Below are 20,289 nucleotides of genomic sequence, written 5' to 3' on the forward strand. Positions count from 1 at the left end.
TTTAGTGCCACAACATTTAAACAACATGCTAGTCCTGAAAATGGCAGAGAAGATTCAGAGATCATTGCTAGGGGTAAGTCATTTTTAGAGGAATGTCTATTTGATCAAAGTTTCACTGGGTGATTCACACATACACTCGCCGGCCACTTTACTAGGTACACTTCTTCAACTTCTTGTTAACGCAAACATCTATTGAGCCAATCACGTGGCAGCAGCTCAATGCATCTAGGCAGTAGGCATGGACAAGACGATCTTCAAACCAAGCATCAGAATGGGAAGACATTTGATTTAATTTACTTTGAATGTGGCATTATTGTTTGTGCCGGACGAGCATGTTTGAATGTTTCAGAAACTGCTGATCCCCCGGAATTTTCACGCACTATCGTCTCTATGGGTTACAGAGAATGGTTGGAAAAAGAGAAAATCAACAGTGAGTGGTTCTCTGGATGAAAATGACTGGCAGAGGTCAGAGAACAATGGCCAAACTGGTTTGAGCTGATAGAAACAGTAACTCAAATAATCACTTGTCACAACCGAGGTATGCAAAAGGGCATCTCTGAATGCTCAACACATTGAACCTTGAAGCAAATGGACTATAACAGCAGAAAACCATGCCAGGGGCATCTACTGTCAGCAAAGATTGCAGAGGGTCACCAAAATTGGATAATAGAAGATTGGAAAAATGTTGTCTGGTTTGATCAGTTGATCTGTTGCGACACTCAGATGGTAGGGTCAGAATTTGGTGTAAACATGAAAGTGTGGGTCCATCTTGTCTCTACGGTTCAAGCAGGTGGTGCTGGTGTAATGGCGCGTGGATATTTTATTGCTACACTTTGGGCCCCTTAGTACCAATTGAGCGTAATCTAAACACCACAGCCTACCTCAGTATTGTTGCTGACCATGTCCATCCCTTTATGACCCTTTTTTCTGCTTTTGAATGCTTAATATCTTGCTTTACGTCAAGACCCTAACTGTAAAGCAAAGCTTAACAAATTGTATCCAGATACAGACATGTTTACAACCACAGCAACATTCCTTTTGCCTGAAGCTTAATTAGGTCCATGACATTATTCATGGGGATGGTCTCAGTAATCGAAAAGACAAGACGATGCATAATAGAATTATTGGATGTGGTGTTTTTGAAGCCAAACCACATTATGCATGAATTACTACTGCTGAGCCAAAAAGCCTCTGACTATGTTCTCCTTGTTAGCTCCCATAATTAGTAGAATAATTAGGACAATACACAGTCCTTTTATTTGAGATGGCCACTCACCCAACTTAGCAATGCTACGAGAACTTTCCCATCTCGTGGTCAGAATGGGAAATTAAGGCATTTAAAAGTTTTATACAAAACATTGTAATGACAACTTTTGGACGGCAATCACAATAAATCTATGCAAAATAGTTTTGTATCTCTTGTTAAGTGAAAGCTTACTGTCAGAGGCTGGGAGCAATATGAATAGAAAGTTGGGTATCAAATGCAGTTTTTATGGCAGGTGAGTTGGTATTAAACTGTTATCTTGGTAAACCTGACTAATCACTATGCTCATGTTAAATTTGTAGTCTCACCAAAACCACTGTTTTAATGGCTACTGTAATGTTTAATGATAACCATATCATGTCTTAAAACTGTAGTCAATCATGAAGCCACTGCAGACCAATCCTTTGTAGAATCAGAGGTCACTGATGGCCACTCCATAGAACCAAGAGCCCGGATTACTGTAATGTGTGGAGTAAAACAGGAAGTTATCTCACATTACTAGGATTGTTTATCGGGCTTTGGTATTGACTGCTGCAGTAAATAAGAACAACATTGAGTCATGTTATGTGTTTAAACTATGTGTTCCTTTAGAAAAATAAGTTAACCATCTGAGTGTGATGATATACACACACTCTTACACAACAGTTTGCAGGCCAGGGAACAATGTGATGTTCTACATTGCAAAGCTCTGTAGAAAGACATTATACTAATCGCCTTTTTGCAGATGATGTCATTATTTGCATTAGATAGACAATTGAATGGATGTTATATGCATGGGCTTCTCCACTGAGCATTTAAGAGTTTAGGAACTCATAAATATTTCATTGTTCATTATCAGATAGTTTTCAAAGATGCAGTATACGACAAAACAATGCATTGAGCTACAGCATATGTTCACATCTTCCTCATAGACTGGAATTTACAGGACCTTCCTGTGTCATTCGAGGTAAATCGTTGTGCTGTGTACTACAGTACTGTAGCTTGATCGCTAAGACAGTCAAAGCTGGCTCAAAAACAGCTTTAATCACCTGTCTTGTGGAGTGACATTCCTTCAGTGTTTTCAGTCGGTTTGTTTGCTGTGCATTAGAGAAGTCCCTGTGGCAGAGCACCACCAGAACATGGCTACAGACCGGACATTAAACCTTTGCTACTGCGGGAAATCACTTGCGTCACACAGCCAGGCTTCAGGGGGCAAACACAACTGAAATGTTCCATTTGAAATTTGACCTGTTTTAATGGAACAGCGGTTTGTTGTTGTTCTGGACAACATGACAAGGTTTTATTTTTCGACATGCTTAATTATAAGATGACAAGCCTTTGGGAGACATTGCCACATACTCGTGGAGCTGGACATGTTGTTCCAGAAGAACTTAAGAGTTTCTAGACTCTCCTACACTATAAAATAATCAGTCTCTATTGGGCTTTTTGACTTGTCGGAAATGTCTGTTCATTTTGATACACTGAAAGTAAGATCAGAGTACATGGATTGAACTGAGCTCCAAAAACAAGTTTTGCTAGATCTTACAGCAATGGTATCTGAGTCCAGTTACATATGTGCTGAATGTAGGCATACATTCAAACCCTTTTGTAGAGTGTGTTCTATGATTGATCCTTTTAAGCAAAATGTTGTAAGTTCTCAGAAAGTATGTGTTTGTGTTTGTTCGGGATATACATTCGCTTGTACATAAAGCCCTTCTGTACACATGGCTAAGGTGGGCTTGGCTGTGTTCTTTATCACTCTCAAGTACTTAGAGCGGACTGCAGTCAACAGTCTTGGTGACGGAGGATTCACAGCAGCCGAAACAAATAAGAATCAGTCTTTTTGCCTGAGGTAAACGTACTATTCCTGGTGTATCAGGGCATCGTGGGGAGCTGCTATGACCGCACTTTCAGAATTTCCCCTGAAGCTACACTTCCCTTTAACACACCAATATTAGTCAGAGGACAATACTAAAGTGCCTGTGAGGATTTTGATTGGATGTTGCTGTTGCAGACGAGACAAACAGAAGAAAGATCAGCCCGGCTATACGGTTATTAACTTACAAACGACAGATCATGATTGGACAGAGATTCCAATGCGCTATCGTATGTGACTCAGGTTTTGCAGAATCCACTCAGAACACTAGGCAGCCTAGTAATCACATTTTCAGTCAGGGTTAATCCAGAAATTCACTTCAATACCCCATTTTCAAACACAGTTTTTCTGTAATTCACCACCCCATGCTCCCGCCTTAATCTTCAACAGAAAAGCAACTTGCTCTGTGACATCATTACACTTTAATACAGGCCTGATTTTTCTCGCCATCCATAAAGCTAAGCCCAAGCAAGCTCATTGTGCTGCCAGGGCCACTTATATCATCCCTGCTTCATGGTGTCCCGCACCCACCCTCCCCCCTTCCCTACCCACGAGCCAATGCAAATTACAGTAACAGCTTGGACGTGAGCATAATTTGAAGTGGTGCAGGCAGGGTTGCATTGCCAGGCATGCAGGCAGATGGAAGCAGGATGAGATGTGCCAGCCCTCTTCGGGGGCACCCATCCTCTCTCCCTGTATGCCAGACAATGGAGGAAGGCAGGCTTGCAACCAGTTGCTCGTCAGCAAGCGGTCACGTGGCTCGCTTCCACACCCTGCGTGTGGTAAGCGATATCAAAAAGGAAGGTTCATATCATGGCCTTGTTTACTTTGAGGCACAGATGGATGCCAACTCTGCGTGGCTCAGATATTAGCCTGCATGCTGCGCAACCCATCACACCCCTACGTGTCAGAAAGTATTTTAAATTGTGCGGAGTGAGGAGGAGAATGATGCGGGCACGTCTCTTTGCACAGCTGGCCACAGGTGCCTTTCAAGGGAGCCGAAGGAGCCATTTACAAATCTTGTCGTGATGAATAAACAGCCTATCTGTTGACAGTGAAAGCGTGAGCAAAAGTCAATTGTGACTCAAATGCTTTTGAGAGGTAGGCTATTTGATCCCCCCCTCCCCCCCCCCCAAAAAAGAAAGAGAAGTCATGCTCCTTTGAAGATTTTCCTGCTCAGTTCACTCTGGAGAAAGTTGTGTCTATTTGATTACTGCCTATTTTCTAGTTTCACTGAAACAGAAAGGTATGTACTAGTCTGAAAACATGCCACTCATATTTTGGTGTTTCTTGGGGTCGATAAAAGTGCTGGAGTGTTTAGCCGGGAGTCTGAACACAGTCAAACACACTGCTGACAGCTGGGTGGGGAAATTGAATTTGGTATTGTTCTGTCTCATTGAACATATCTTTGATCAATTAGTTTTCTGAAGTGTTTGTGTGGAAATGACTGTTCCTGTTGGTAATATGATAACGAGTCATGCTTGTCTTCGAGGAGTCAAGATAAACTCAACAGACAAACAACAACAAACTGTCAACGAAGAACAAGAGGTGAAGCCTATGAACAGAGTGAGTCAATTGTCCAGCCATGCTCTCTGTGAGTCACGTCTACATGCGCTCACCAGAAACTGCAGAGTACGAGTGACAGGGTGCGGAAGAGAAAATAACCAGAAGTCAGGTCAAGCACGTAACTCAGGCGACACCCTCGCATACCCATGTCTACGTTGTCTGCCGCTTGAATTGTTTGATCGATGATATTTGTACGTCGCTGTGACTGTGAGGCACCATGTCTCTAATAAGAATCCGGTATCTTGTTTGACTTGATTCTGGTACACATCTCACCAAATTACAGTACTTCCAGTTTGTAATCCCTGTGAATCAGTGTAATATGGTTGACCATATGGTGTCGTTTTGTGCTTGAGTAGTGCACCAATCACAGGGACTGGGCTCCGACATGTTGTCTTGGCATGGTAAACCTGCCCCCCCCCCCCCCCCCTGATTAGGCCTAAAGCTGCTCCGCTCCACACCACGTTATAATGCCCTCCCTCCCTTTAACTCTCTCTCTCCCTCCCTCCCTTTAACTCTCTCCCTCCCTCCCTTTAACTCTCTCCCTCCCTTTAACTCTCTCTCTCTCTCCCTCCCTCCCTTTAACTCTCTCTCTCTCTCCCTCCCTCCCTTTAACTCTCTCTCTCTCTCCCTCCCTCCCTTTAACTCTCTCCCTCCCTCCCTTTAACTCTCTCCCTCCCTCCCTTTAACTCTCCCTCACTCCTTCCCTCTCTCTCGCCGTCACTTTACAGAATCTCTCTCTGCCCCTTTCTCTTTGTCCATCTCTCTCTCCTTCTCTCTGTCTCCCTCTCTCTCTCTCTCTCTCTCTCTCTCTCTCTCTCTCTCTCTCTCTCTCTCTCTCACTCTCTAGCTCTGGTACTTGGTATTCTAGGAAACATTGAGGCAGCAGCTCAGATGACTGTGAAAGGAGAGCCTACCACAAAGCTAGATGGGGGAGGAGGGCTGAGTTCCACGGCGATGAATCCTGTGCTGTGCTCATTTGCATTTTGAATATATGAGGGAAGATCTCTCAAGTTAACCTCCATCATGGTCTCCCTTCCCCCAGATTCCTGATTAAACGTATGTATTTACTGCTTGCTTACTGGACACTTACTGTAAAATCTAATTTATGAGCACGAGATTTATGTACATAGACATGAACTGCAACGGGCCATCTTGTTATGTATCTTGTTATCACTTGCACCCCGGACGACTTATTAAACGGCAGCCAAAAGAACAGCTGTAGCACATTCTTTTACAGTAACACACATGTTAAAAGAATGTGAATTGACAAAAACATAAATGTTCCAAATACCCAAAATTGAAATAGCTTCCACTTGACAGCAAAGTGTATTCTAGCATTCGTTTGCTATAGCTAATTAAAGCATGTGCATTCTTTTGATGGCACTCAACAGACAGATTACTACGTCCTGAGGTGCAGGAAATATGCATCGTGATGCAGAACGCATGACTACTGCAGACTCTGCTAGTTAGCAGGTGGGAAGAAGGGATAGAGGGCTGGGGGGCTGGGGGGAAGAGGGGGGACTCATGGAAGGGATAACAGCTCAGCTAGGCTCAGTAATACTAGCTGTGTAATTAGCATTGCCCTCTCATTCCCTTTGAGCAAAGGCACACACGAGGAAGACATCATATTTCTCTGTTCCAAGCACTGTGCGACCCCCCTGACCACAGAAACCACAGGGGTCCTGACCACAGGGGTTCAGTGAGACGCAGGGCAATCCACCATGCCCACCCCCCCTGTGGGAATCACACACACCTTTTCTTTACACAAAGCCCTTAGCCAACACTGGTGCCGGCAACACAGTAGCTCTGCATCATCATTTATTTGACCCAGTAGATATAGTGTGCTGACATTTCCAGGCAATAAGTCTGGTCCAGCTACAGATGACAGATGTTGGGGGGGGGGGGGGGGGGGATACAGGTAGCTGTATAATTCAAAGCACACCAGCAGGGCTGTAGATTGGCTTCACTCTGAAGACACAGCACAGATGATTACCCTGTAAAAAAAAATGACTAAATGTATCCTCGTGTATTTTCTTTTTAATTAATCGCCTCAAATTACATGTTATTTAGTGGATCACTATGGCTTCGCATCTCTGCTTTGTTTGGGGGTTTGTTTTGGAAAGAGGGGAACTCTATGGTGTTTTTTTGGAACTGCCATTGGAATAATTGGTTACGCACTGGTGGCTCTGAAGGACTTTCTTTAGTTTGTAATGTATTTATTTGTTGCAGTTTTTTGGCGCCAAATGGCCAGCTGTTTCCAAGTGCCAGTGATCTACATAATTTTGCATCTGCAAGCCTCAAACACATGCCCCTCCTCCTCTCCATTGCTTCACAACAGTGAATGTTGCCCCGGGTGAGAGAACAACAGATGCAGCTACTCAAGTCAATATGCAGTGGGTTGGAAAGCAGACTAGGGAGGGCTTCACACCACACTCACCAGATTTCAGGCCCTGGTTTCCATCGTAGATCTCACATGGGGGTCCTGACCCACTGACAGTGTCGACGCACGGAGGAAGATGCCTGCATCAAAGATACAGCTCCACCTAGAGGCCAGGGGTGCAGAGGTGAAGTTGAGTTTGTTCTACATAAAATACAACATAGTTTAACCGAAGTTTGAAAAATACTATACCAAATTGGAGCTCCGCCAACGGAAAAGCGGTTGGCTGAACAGATTATTTTAGGACAGTTTTTTTTTAAGCTTATCAATATTCTTGGGGGAGGATTGCACTCCAAAGAAAAGCATTCATACATTCATAATCTAATTGACTGATAGCTAGCTGCTTTTCCACTTGGCAGCTTTGGGTGAGATATGAACACTGATCTGATTATAAAACAACAGAAGAAAGCACAAACAGCAGGAAATACATTAGAGAGAAAACTGAGTTGGATACACTGACTTTGTATTCTATCATGAATATTTCATTGCATCGTTGTAGCTGAGGAAGAACAAAGTGTAAAGAGGGGCATTATGAAAAATTAATCATATTTTGACAGAGCTTTGGAAGTTATCTTTATGCAACAAAACACACTCTTGATGAATTTTAGGAAGAAAATCAGGATGAATAAATCCCCAAAGTCATTCTCCAATCTTTGTACAAGAAACACGTCCATGGACAGTGACTAATTCAGGAGTAATCTTGTCCATGTTTTTCTCCATTTTCATTTCTCTTTGTATCGGTTCTTCTTGCTCTTCAATTTTCAGGCAAGGTCACACGTCTTCAGTTTCGCACTTGTCACAAAAAATTCAAACAAGCTGAAGCCACACAGCCTGACCAATAGGGAGGCTGCACGCAGTGTTACCGAGATTACCATATCACTCTCATTCGTCTGTGCAGAGTCCTCATGCATGAAAACAGAATTCTCCACTCAAGTTCTCCTAACCCTACACCTATTTGTATTCGGTAAGGTGTTCTGGGGTTGTCACTTCTGGCAACTCATCCATCCAATAAAGTATTAATGATGGAAGCTCTTTCATAGTGAAAACTTTCTTCCTTTTTTCAGTCCAGTTATACTTTGAGCCGGTGATAAGGGGACACAGAAAATATGACCCTCACCATAACCTTAACCCATCTGTATTTTTCTGATGGAAGTATCGTGTAGAACAACCATAAGAATGATGGATTGATCCCTATCATGATACCCTGATTGAGATCAATTGTTAGAATCTGGTGGCAATCTTCAACAGCCTGCTAGTCTAAAAGATGGAGCGAGCGCAGGCCTTGGGAAATGAACAAAGTTGTAATTAAGTTTCGAACAAGATGTCCTTGGATTTTCCACAATGACTTAACAAGTGATTCTGCCGCTTTATCTGAGTCTGGTAACCTCAGGTCCGTCACCTGCCCAGTGCTGATAAGTCCAGGGTCAGCTCAGGACAAGCAAGCTGCACATCTCAAGCCCACCTTTTCTGAATAGTACGGAGCTTCCTTCTTCCTTTCCCCCTCTCCCAGACCCAAGTTGTCACCTTTCAGCTTCTCCCTCCAGCTCCTCACATGAAGGGAAAAGATAAATAATAAGTCAACGCTGGGCAACGTTGGCCCAAGGACAGATTCTGTCAAGTCGTTATCCATCACTGTGATTCCTGTCTCTGGGAGTGAGACAAAGGCAAGTCATTAGAGAGACAGTCGTTGTCTCTCCTCCTCCGCCAGACCTGCTGCTTAGACTACTCTGATATGACAACATGCTGGAGTCTGGCTACACTTTTCCTTAAGTTGTTATATTTCTACTGTCAATCGCACCGAGGTTGGCATAGGAGTGTCAGGAAAACAGCCTGACCAGGCAGGTAGGAAGAGAAGTTTAATGGTTTTCGCTCTTCCTCTTTTTTCAACTAAAAAGTAACAAGCATGGGTTAAGGAATTAACAGACATCTCTCTTACGAACAATGCTTTTTTGTTCACATGTTTGAAGGGTGGGCTTTGCAAAAAATGAACATAATAGTGAATGAATTCTGATGAAAATGTATGCATTCCACAAATGTAACTGGCTGGTACTCAGATCAAAGACGTTGATGTACGACTGGAACATTTACATGCTACGATGCATGTTGCATTATACCTGAAAATAATACTGTCCGCTGTTGTTTTTCTCCACTGGGAGATTGACTTGTCCTACAGGAGGGAAGTACTGCTAACCCCTTCAGGCATCTCATTGCATCAGATCCTGCTGACCTCATTGTAGGAGACAAAAACATGCCTCTGAGTTCAAATCAATTATAGATTTCACTCAATGCATACAGTACTGCAGGTAGTCTCAACCCTGAGAGCTACCCTATCCAGGTATCGGCAAGCCCTAAGCTTGCCATCATGTATTATAGGCCCTTCCCCATGAACCGACCCTAGCAATATGGGAAATCAATTCCACAATAGCCAGGCGTGGAACATTGTGAATTAATCGCAGACTTTAATTATTTTAGAACGGCCTCAGTGGAATAAAGGTCCTGGTGAGAATGTCATATTTCAGCAGGTGTCTCCCTCTCTAACTGCACTGATGACTACCTGGAATGAAGACAAGTAATAAAGCTGCTCAAGCTGTAACAAGCTCCTGTAAGGACACTCTCAAAGTCATTATGTGACTCAGCAGTGGACAGACTGAGCTATTTGATCGGGAAATGGTGGTGTTGTGGAGTGGTGTACAATAGCCTCCTGGTGTATCAGCTTTAAAGGCAAGCTTCACCACACCGTCATGGCGACGCCATTTCAAAGGGGCAGTTACGACACGTTTAGTCTCTATTACTCAACATGTCCGAATGCAGATTAATGTTTGTGCAACTGCATCACAAAATGTGACAGGACATCAATCACATTAAGTATTAATGATTTTCTGTAATATAATGTGACCTCTATCAATGTTTAATTACATCAAACAAATAGGGCTGCAGACAGTAATGTTGCAAATTTGTCAGCATTTTGAGAGGATGCCACTGATATTAGGTCCAATCTGTTAAAATGCTAAAAACCTGTTTAAGTGATAGTCACTCTTACAAATGTTTTAATCAATTCAATCAACACCTCATGATTATTTCCCTGTGGCAGAATGCTAAATGTCATCTGAGGTGTTAAACTCCAGTTTCCAGATAACCAGTCTAACGAATGAGGTGATTAGCCAAGGCAAGCAACTATTATGATAAAAGCGGTTCCTGTGGTATTAACCTAGATCACAGTCACTAATTAATAGCAGTATCCCAACAGCTAGTTTGCTATCTGAGTTCTTTACTTGGGATAGTGGAAGATGTTTTCAGGCCAAATTGCTTGTAGAGGTGGTTTGATTGGCTAATTAGCTTTTTATTAGCTTTTACCAACTTTGGCATTAGAGGTCTCAGATAAATGCCCAGTATGTTGAGTCCAGGGGTTTGAAGTGGAGGCTCAAGGCATACACGATTCTGAGACAAGGTTGTTCTTTTGTGTGTAAAGTATGGTGAAAAGGTTGTGGTGTCATGTGCTGTTATTATGGAAAATAGTTAGTTCTTCCAAGTGAATTGGCTGCCTCTTGAGTTGAAGAGTTTGTGTAATATTTATCGGCCCCACTGCCCTTAAAAAAAATTATGTACGAAATACTTCTGCCAATCGTGTTAACTTGTAGAAGGTCACAATGTTGTAAACATCAGCCATCTCTTCATGGTGTTAATCCAAAACAACTGGCAGTTGAGTTGATCATTGCAGCAGTGTTGGGAATAACTGTAACTCCACTACTTTTGGCGGTAACTAGAAATGTAACTAATTACTTTTTTCAACTAAATAACGCAGTTACATTACTGAAATTTAAATGGGCATGTTACTCGTTACTTTTTTCTTGCTTGAATTTCCCAATTCCTGTTTTTAATCTCATTTAAACGAGTTTACGGCGACGCAGTGTATGAACGAATCAATCCGCGTATTAGACTAGCCCACACAATGGCCAACAGTTCGGACCGTACAAGCTTTTTGTCATGGAAATATCGACATTATTTTTCCCTTGTCCAGATCAAGGATAAAAATATACTGGTTAGTTGTAGTTTTGTGCAGGTGCGATAACTTTATCCACTGCGAAGAATTATAATTATAATCTTCACAAGCACCTAGTAAAACAACACGCTTCTACAAAGCTAATCGCGAAAGAACCCAGTGCTAGGCTGCTAGCTCCGCTGATCAAGCAGTCGGAGCCACTTCATCAAAACAGCCAAGGCCGAAGTATTTCCAGTCTCTAAGCCAAGCAGAACTAAACAGACTTATTGCCAGGTATGTTGTCAAGACATGCGAACTATGTCAACAGTTGAGTCCGTTGAGTCCTAACTAATTAGCAACATACAATGATATAACATTTTACAGTTGTCTTGTCACCCACACTCTGCACTGCAACACTAAAATAATATACATATCTGTGTGCGTTAATTTGATAATAGAAAGAGGGAATTAAAAGTAACGCAAACGTTACTTTCCCTTGTAATTAATTAATTTGCTATGCAGTAACTAGTAAATTAATGCAGTTACTTCTGAAATAAGTAACTAGTAACTGTAACAAATGACTAATTTTCGGTTACGTTCCCAACACTGACGTTTATATAAGATCAGCTTTACAGTCACATTAGATTTGTGTGTTGTGAGAAGAGACGCTTGAGACATGCTAGTGTATCAGTAGCCATGTGGAATTTAAGGGCAAGGATTTGGATTCTGATCAAGATTTAACATGTTGTGTTTTCAGATTTAAAAGTGTACTCTGAAGAATTCTCCAAGCGTTGCTTTTTTGGCTTTGTAACTTGGCACATGATTGAACATGCCTCCAAAATGACTCTTTGCCTAGTTTACAGTACGGTTATTCCCTGGGTGAGTTACAAACTTAAAAACGGCTTATTTTGGTGATTAACACTCAGGCCTTTCTGAATGAAATAAAACATCATTTTGATGTTTTAACAAATTCCTTGAGAGGATTATATTTTACATTTGCTTAATTCCCTGAAGACGCTTTTGTAATTTCTTACAGATTACATGTATAATCTTTCCAACTGGGAGGTTTTGTGAACATTTGAGTCAGACAGTGGTTGGTTTTACAGCTCCTCGCTCGGTCCATGATACCTGGGACACTGGGAATCACTAAGTAAGAGATGTTTGGACCCATTCAATATAACAAAAAACTAATTGGGGGATCTTAGATATTTCTAACAGAATTATGAGCTCTTAATTAGGTTTGTATGGATCATTAAGACTGAGACATCTCAGTGGATGGCTGTACCCTTAGCATATTGATAACAAGGACAAATGTAAGGAATGGCAACCTCCACACAGAACTATTCTGCCTCACCAATATGCTTTCTATTGTTCTCAATAAATTAGCCCCATTTCTGCAATCAACTTCTATTATCCCGAACTAATGAAGCAAATGTATTGGATAGTGCAGTTATATTGTTCTCCACTGTGCTCTCTCCCCGAGAAAAAAAAAAATCTAGGCCTGCTTTACTTAATATTCCTTTTGCATTCCACTAACTCAGCAAAAATTCAAAATAGGTCAAGATGAAGAGCCATATGAAATTAGATTCATCGTTCAATTCAAATTTGTATTCGCTGATGGTTGAGTGAATGAGAACGATCTGACGAGTTCACATAGAGGGAGGGGGGTTGATTCACAGAAACCCTTCCCAGGCTCTATGTGGCCCGTGCTGTCTAGATGTACTGTCTGTTACACTGCATTGGTGAGCAATCTGTTCTGAGCAAATATAAAACACATTCAGACTCCTCAGCAGCATGGTCTAATTGGCCATCACCGCTCTGATACATTTAGTATTTTTTTATTTTTTTTGCAGCAGCAGCTCTTATCCTGAGCGGCTTGATACAACGCACAGAGCTTTATGATTTCCTTATTTGGAAGATTGAGCTCCAACCTGACGATACAATTGTGCTCCAACAATAAGTAAGTGATTTTGTGGTTCAGTGACGGCCTGTGTAATCACATGGTGTGATGCTTCCATCTCTAGGAAAATATGTTTGTTTCTGGGAGTAAATACATCATGATTTCCTGTGTAGATGTTTATTTTCTAATCATTCAATCACAGACAGCCATTAACGGTGCTGTAGTGACCTGCATTCTCCTCAAGAGCTTCATTACAAGCAATGAAAAAAGCCCTGCGTGTTTCACGGAATTCTCTCACATCTGAATATCTATGTATAACATATAGCACGCATAACACTGCTGTTTTCAGAAATACATGTATAGAGATTAAAACGGCAGTATTTGCATAGTATTAAATAGTATCAAACATATCCAGTTACATAGCATTCTTTTAGCATGGAAACACGGGCTGGAAAACAGAGACGCCTTTGATTGGTTGAACATTTTCGTTAAATTATCTGAATAATTAAAAACTGCTACGGTATGAAATATGTAGTGTAAGTATGAAAGCATTCCTCAAGTAATCCCCCGGCATGGATCAATGAGAAGGACTTATAAGTCCTAGCTCATAGACAGAGCGGATCAGTAAGGAAGTGACTTTCAGGTCTTCCACAGAAGGACAAGTTATTTTAAGGCGCCTCCCCCCTCCTCTCCTCTTCTCTCCTCCTCTCCTCTCTAATCCTTCATAGTACAATGTACACTACACTGTATTCTTCCTCTCAGCGTGGCCGTGCTCTACCAAATGAATGTGACAACTTGCCCGTGAACACAGACCGGAGCTATCGATGAATCCCTTGTGGCTGACGTAGCCAGATATTCCTCTGTGTTCACCATCCGTAAAACCCAGTAAGACCTGCTCCTGTGCTCCTTCAGGCCTGTCAAGCTGTCAGGCTGTAAGTTCTGGTGAGAACAGAATATGCCCAACAACCGTCCCCCCCCCCCCCCCCCCCCCCCCCCCGGCTCCTAAAACAAACTAGGTTGAAAAACAAGTTTCTCATTTCCTGTCTTCATGAAAGGCCGCCACTTCTGTTGCATCTGTACAATATTTATGGGCTCTGTAATTTGGAGTCCCGTTTCTTTATTTATTTGGATTTTTTTCCCCTTCACAAGAGCATATAAGGTTTATTTTTGTCAAGACAAGAGGAATGAGCTAACTAAAAAGAACAGAGATTTGATCCTCTAATTTGCAATACACCAAAAGAGCAAATTCAGAGCTCATCTTAAAGTGTAGCGACAGTCTTATGTATTTTCTTGTTCCCTTCCTACATCTTTGCTCACTACAGAAAATAATCAGTAGCATCTCTGCTGCCTTGTATTTGTTGTTCTTCAGTTTGGATATTTATCTACCATTTTGAATTTCTTCCATCTCAGTTTAACTCCTCCAGTGCTTCATGATATTGTCGAACAAGTGCCGCAAAGGTGGTTTGAAACCAAATATTATGTTTTAAGACTATTTCACGTTACAAGGTAAACAACATTGAAAAAGGAAAGAGGAGAGTGTGATTTAGTGCCTAATAAAAGTATAGTTATTGTACTTCCACATTCTAAATTCCAAAAGTGCATAACATGTAGCTCATATGCGCAATTGATGTCAGGAGAAAAACAGCAATGCTTCTCTTATTTAAGAGGCTTTCTCCTTAACATCAACAATTAATTACTCTGGACAAGATGCACTACAAAGAAAATAAGCATCAGCCTCCCTAAGTGTCCTAATATGGCCTAATTTTTTAGGGTATGAATATATATAGAAGACAATAAAAAATAGCTTGAAAGGGGGTGCATTCCTCTAAGTTTAATTGGGCTGTTGGAACTTTCATGTTTGTCACAGATGCTTCATATTTTCATTTAACGTCCAGCCACAATTAGTTTTGCAACAACAGAAGGAACAAATAAACACACAAAACAACTGGCTTGGAAAAACAAAATGTCATTACATCTGCTCATTGTGTTGTGCGTGGCATTACATGTCAGGTTGCAAGCCGGCAGACAATCTTTGAGTTTTACTTTTACCATATGGGATGCATAACCAATTTGTCTGTATATATCAAAATGTGCTCTATTTGTGGCTGTGTGCGCACAGAATGTTTTCCAGGTATCAAAACAACTAACCTCTTTGTCAGAACACAGTTGTATCCCCACTACTGATCCAATGCACTCAGGCACACTTATCTCTCTATGTATTATTGATATACTTGGAATATCACACTGCAATGAACTCTATGATATCTCTGCAGAACTCCTTACTCAAGGTCCTGCAGGTACCGCTGAGCTGCTGTAAACATGTGTACCAATGCACGGGCGAGCCAGCCAACAACACTGGGCTTGTAGCACAAGCTAGAACTCACCTTTGGTGACACACAATGGGAATTCATGAAATGTTAAAGTGGGTCTCCTTGAATATGCTTATTGGTTCTCCAGTAGAAATATCACACAGGAGAACTATTCAAAATGGCAATCACTCTCTGGAAGCCTTTCAATGATCCCCTTGAAAAGCAATGGGGAAATATGTGCTTCATCCAGATGAAATGTATTATGTCAAGTGTCCAAAACCAATGTGAATTGCATGGTATCAGGGCTTTTCAGCGACTTGGGGGATGTGCTAAATCATAATATGTTTGCACCCGAACCCAGAAGACTTCATGGGCCTTTTCAGAATCCTATAGACAGTATGACAAGGCACGCATAGTTTCAAGGATCCTTTACATTGTGAATATTAATTCAAGAGATGAAAGGGCTTCAGACTCTGTGAGAGCTCTTAACAGTATCACAACTGCCTGCTTTGCGTTCTTATTTTTGATAATGGGTTGGCACAAGTCCCAAAGCATCTAGTTACAGTATTCCTGCTCCACTACGTTTCACAGGCGTTTCCTGGTGCGTGCAGACTGGAAGAGCCTGAGATGAAGACAAGCTAGTCCCAAGTTACTCTCACTTCACTGCCTTCCTAAAGAGTGAAGTAGGCTATGGTGAGTTCTGTTCTAAAGAGGCATGTTACTTTTAAATAACTCAGAAATTGGTTTGACCATTTCTCACTCGACTGCTCCACTCACAAGGCCTGAGTAATATGGCAGATGGGACCTCCTATTGTAATCTACCTGCCAGTGCCGAGAGGTCAGAGGTCAGGGCCACATGCAGCCAAGTAAGAGGCTGTGGGAGAAGATGCTGACAGCTGGTGACGGTGATGAAGTATCCGGGAGGTAATGGTTGCAGTACCCGCGTTCATTTGATTAATTGAACCTAACGTCCCTGGTTCTTTAAGTCTAAACACTCAAGTCTGTCATGCATATCTGATGAAAGGTCAGCTCGCTCCAATTTATTTCCCAAAAGGAGAGGACATGAGGTAACGTGACACGGGCCAGGATTTTAATCAGTCTCAGATCCAGATGCAGAAACCCGGTTCTGCTCTGTTAGCAGCAGGTTTCAGCATGACATGCTAATTCTAAAGGGGGCTCTGGTGCGTGGCAAATTACCAGTGAAGGAACCCTGCTTTTATTGGTGGCAATTTTGAGCAGGCATTTGTTAAATTGTCAATGAAAGGGTTTTCAGAAAAGAGATTAGGGCGAGGTCGATCGATTTTGGGATTTGGTGCCTTCTTACAGTAAATGCAATTTGCAATTTAGCTTTTTTTATTTGAAAGGGATATCATTCTATTCTATTATATCAGACGCCAGTACAGATAATATTGCTGAGTGCTAAGCCTATAGGGAAATGAGTCACGGACACTCGTTCCTCACCTCACAAGTCTTTGGTAACAGAATTTAAACAGTCACAGTGGCAAAGTGATTACAGAAATGATTGATCTGTGTTTTGGGCTAACTTCTCATCTGAAAGTGAGTGTACTTCACCTCAGTTTGGATCCTTAACTCCTCTACTGATTCCATGTAATTCCAAGTATCATGTTGACAAACAAGATTGTAAACATACACTCGGACTGCTTGCACAATGAAATAGTTAAGACACTGCAGGCATTATCATGAACTTTTTAGAACATTTCTTTACCTATTACTGGTTAAAATGACGGTTTTATTCAGTTGCGTACATGTGGTTGTATAGAAATCAAGAAAATTGAATGTTGGAACCTTTCTGAAAGCAAATGTTTATTTAATTTAACAATCCACAGAACTGAGTCAGCTGGGAGTTGAACTCATTCACATCCACTGTCAAATTGTCACCTGGGAAATCAAACTATCCTATTGTGACATTATGTTGTAGCCTCTAAGAAACTGAAATATTTATTTCCTCGGCTGAGAAGTTCTAATCTTAAACAATATTACTTCCATCTCTACAAGAGATTGATTTATTCCTTAAAAGGATAGAACAACTTACTATTTGAAAGGTGTGCACGCAGGGAACTTATTTGAGTTCCAAAAAGTTGGAGACTTTACTTCGTCATAGAGTTGTATCACGCAGTACACATCCATCTCTTCTCACAGTCTGAAACACAAGTCAGGCATTGGAAGTGTTGCTGCTGAGTCAGTGATTCAGCTTGTGCAAATGGGCCACCTGCTCGCTACCAATCGCCAACCAGTCCAAAACTGAAGCCCCCCAGCACTCATTGGAACTCAACATTTTCCAAGAAAGCCAAACTATGATGTGAGAGAACTTCATCCCTGGGATGAAGGTCTCGTGGGAGTCTCGTGGGAGTCTTGAGAGAAACAGAACCATTGTCATTGCTAAAACTTGACACTCAGCACAATTCTCACTCTGGCCCGGAAATGAAAAAGAAGAGACAGGGAGATATGCCAGCGTGAGGGAAGATGTCCTTCAAGGGGAAAAGAATAGCATTATACTTGAGTGCTGAACTGTTATCTGTCGTCCTCTACTTGCACCATAGCTTGTGAGTGGCTGGAACTTTCTTGTTATTTACATGCTGCAGCAATAATCCCCCTTCCATTATTCACCCCTCACATTCATACTCCCATTCCATTTGCTATTAGAGGCTACATGCAGCATGCCTGATATAGGCAGTGTGTCGTGTATACATTAAACATTAGAGTCAAGACAGAGTTCCAGTCAGTGGACACGTGCATTTTGCTGCCATTTTAAAGCTGTCAAGACTATGAAGAAACAGGGAGGCAGGAATGTGTCCAGGCGATGAAAGCAGCCTTACTGTAAATAGGAAGCCATCAGAGAGGCCCTGAATCATTTATGATGCCCCTTGTTCCGCAGCACAATAAGAATCCTTTATTTCAACTAGGGAGCACCGTGACTCTAGTGCACAGCTTCACCCTGTTGTGTTTCTGCTCCTTATTTGCATATGTATTAGATTTACTTCACTTGATTCATGATTTTATTTATTTTTTCCCGGCATGTTGTGTTTTCAAATGAATGCAGCTGTCAGTGGTTCCTGGTGTCAGTACAGCAGCATTGCCGGAGTCAGGAACCAGTAAGCACTAACCACCATTGGGCTCTTAATCAGGGAAAACACTTTGCAAACGTCTCACAGGTGCCAACAACCCAGTCTCAAGGGATCCCAGTCTGACAGGCCCTCACAGTAGGAATCTTCCAGGGTGTCATCAAAGAACAAGCACCGCTTGTTATTGTCTTCAGGTGTCCCTCATGCCTACCACAGATAAAATGTGATGATGCCACTACTTACGTGGGAACAACAATGGTTTATAAAGAGAGCCATCCATTGCAAACGGTAATTATAATCGATTAAATTTTGTTTGGCAATTCCTACACAGTGGAATAACACACTGCCCACTTGTAATGTAGACCATCTCCCGTTAATTACAGCATCACTGCACAGATAAAATAACACTGTAACTTTAGCATGCTACTCACATCCTCGCCAATATAGCAGGTTCCTGTCTTGCTGACTGCAGCCATTTCCTGTCTTTTGTCCTACCCGGGCCTTGTCTGGTCCTTGTCTAGCTCCAAAGACAAATCTCAGGGATTGTGAACAATCCGATCCTGGAGCTTGATACACCACAGAAACACCACAGTCTACAGTACCTGTATCTTTTTCCAGCTGTTCAAAAGCATTACACAGCACTGAATGACTAGTGACATGCCATGGGTCGTGTAGCCCTTGGTCTGGTTTGTGCATGAGAGCCACAAAGCCTTTGAACAGACTACAAAGATTGCGGTGGAAGTTTAAAACCTCTTCCTAAAGCAGCTTTTAATAGCTTTTCATCTTAACTGCCTCAGACCTTTCTCTCAGCAATCTACAGAACGACCTCTTATCGGAGGTCCATTTTAAGGTCTGGAAAAGCCAGGTAGATTATAATGTGCATAATGAGGTCCTTATGAATTGTGTATTAGAAATATCACAGAGAGAAAGAACACACCATAGAATTAGTCTCTATCTGTTGTATGAACCGGATGTTTATCTGATATTTTCCAGAAACGCACATGAAAACAAAAGCTCAGAATTAAAAGCATTTTATGTTGAGTAAGATTGTCCCTTTTGCTATTAGTCATGAACTAATGAACTACAAATCTTTAGGGTCAGCTGACAGTACTTCTCCATTACAGAGAACCAACAAGCTCCTACTGTATAATATACACTGAGTTAACCACTGGGTGAGTAGGATTGTTGTCCAAGACACTAAGGATTTTATGGGGTATCCATTCTATGCCTGTCTCTGGATTATGAACCAAACTCTGACAAAATGGTTAATTCTGTTCCCTGTAATGATGACAAACGAGATCTATCAGGAGGGAATGATGTTGGTTCAGGATGCGTCTTGAAGCGTAAGGCGAGGCACTGACACGTGGAAAATAAGTTAAAAAAACCCACATCATTTTAACAAATTATGGCTACTGTGATGGAGTGCCTGTTAAAGAAAAGGTAGGAGCAGGTAAAAGGTGCTTGAAATGAATTCGCTCAGTTAAATTGACCTCAACAGACTATTGACTTTGTATCAGTTCTGTTTACTTTTAATAGGGCCTGTACTGTAGATTATTGTACTGAGAACAGTCCACTGACTCAATGTATAAATGAACTGGCAGGGACGGTTTTACAGTCCAAATTGAAGAAGGATTTTTTACAATCCTCAAGTGTGATAGTTTATAGAAATAGTTAGCATTTGCAGCCATATTATGAATTATCTTCCGTGGATAACGTTATCACAGTGCTTTCTCGAAATGTGTTCTACACACAGGTCCCCCAGTGCGTTGCAGACATGCATGTCATTGAGATAATGGGGATTCATTCATGAAGCCCACACATTTTCAAAAGTTTCCTCCTTTGTGCCAGTAATCTGGCTGTTGTTTGACTTTCATTGGTGAGTTGTAATTAATATTG

At 41.7% G+C, this 20,289-nt stretch overlaps 1 protein-coding gene across 1 annotated transcript in view; it reads right to left on the reverse strand.

Moving 5' to 3' along the window:
• Positions 1 to 20,289, reverse strand: part of lrfn1 (leucine rich repeat and fibronectin type III domain containing 1) — a 64,369-nt gene that overhangs the window by 8,836 nt on the left and 35,244 nt on the right. The window contains exon 3 of the mRNA XM_062473037.1: positions 7,123 to 7,228. The gene's annotated coding sequence lies outside the window, so the exon portion shown is untranslated. The remainder of the gene's footprint in view (positions 1 to 7,122; positions 7,229 to 20,289) is intronic.

Source organism: Osmerus eperlanus, chromosome 11 (genome assembly GCF_963692335.1).
Source record: "Osmerus eperlanus chromosome 11, fOsmEpe2.1, whole genome shotgun sequence".
Classification (NCBI taxonomy): domain Eukaryota; kingdom Metazoa; phylum Chordata; class Actinopteri; order Osmeriformes; family Osmeridae; genus Osmerus; species Osmerus eperlanus.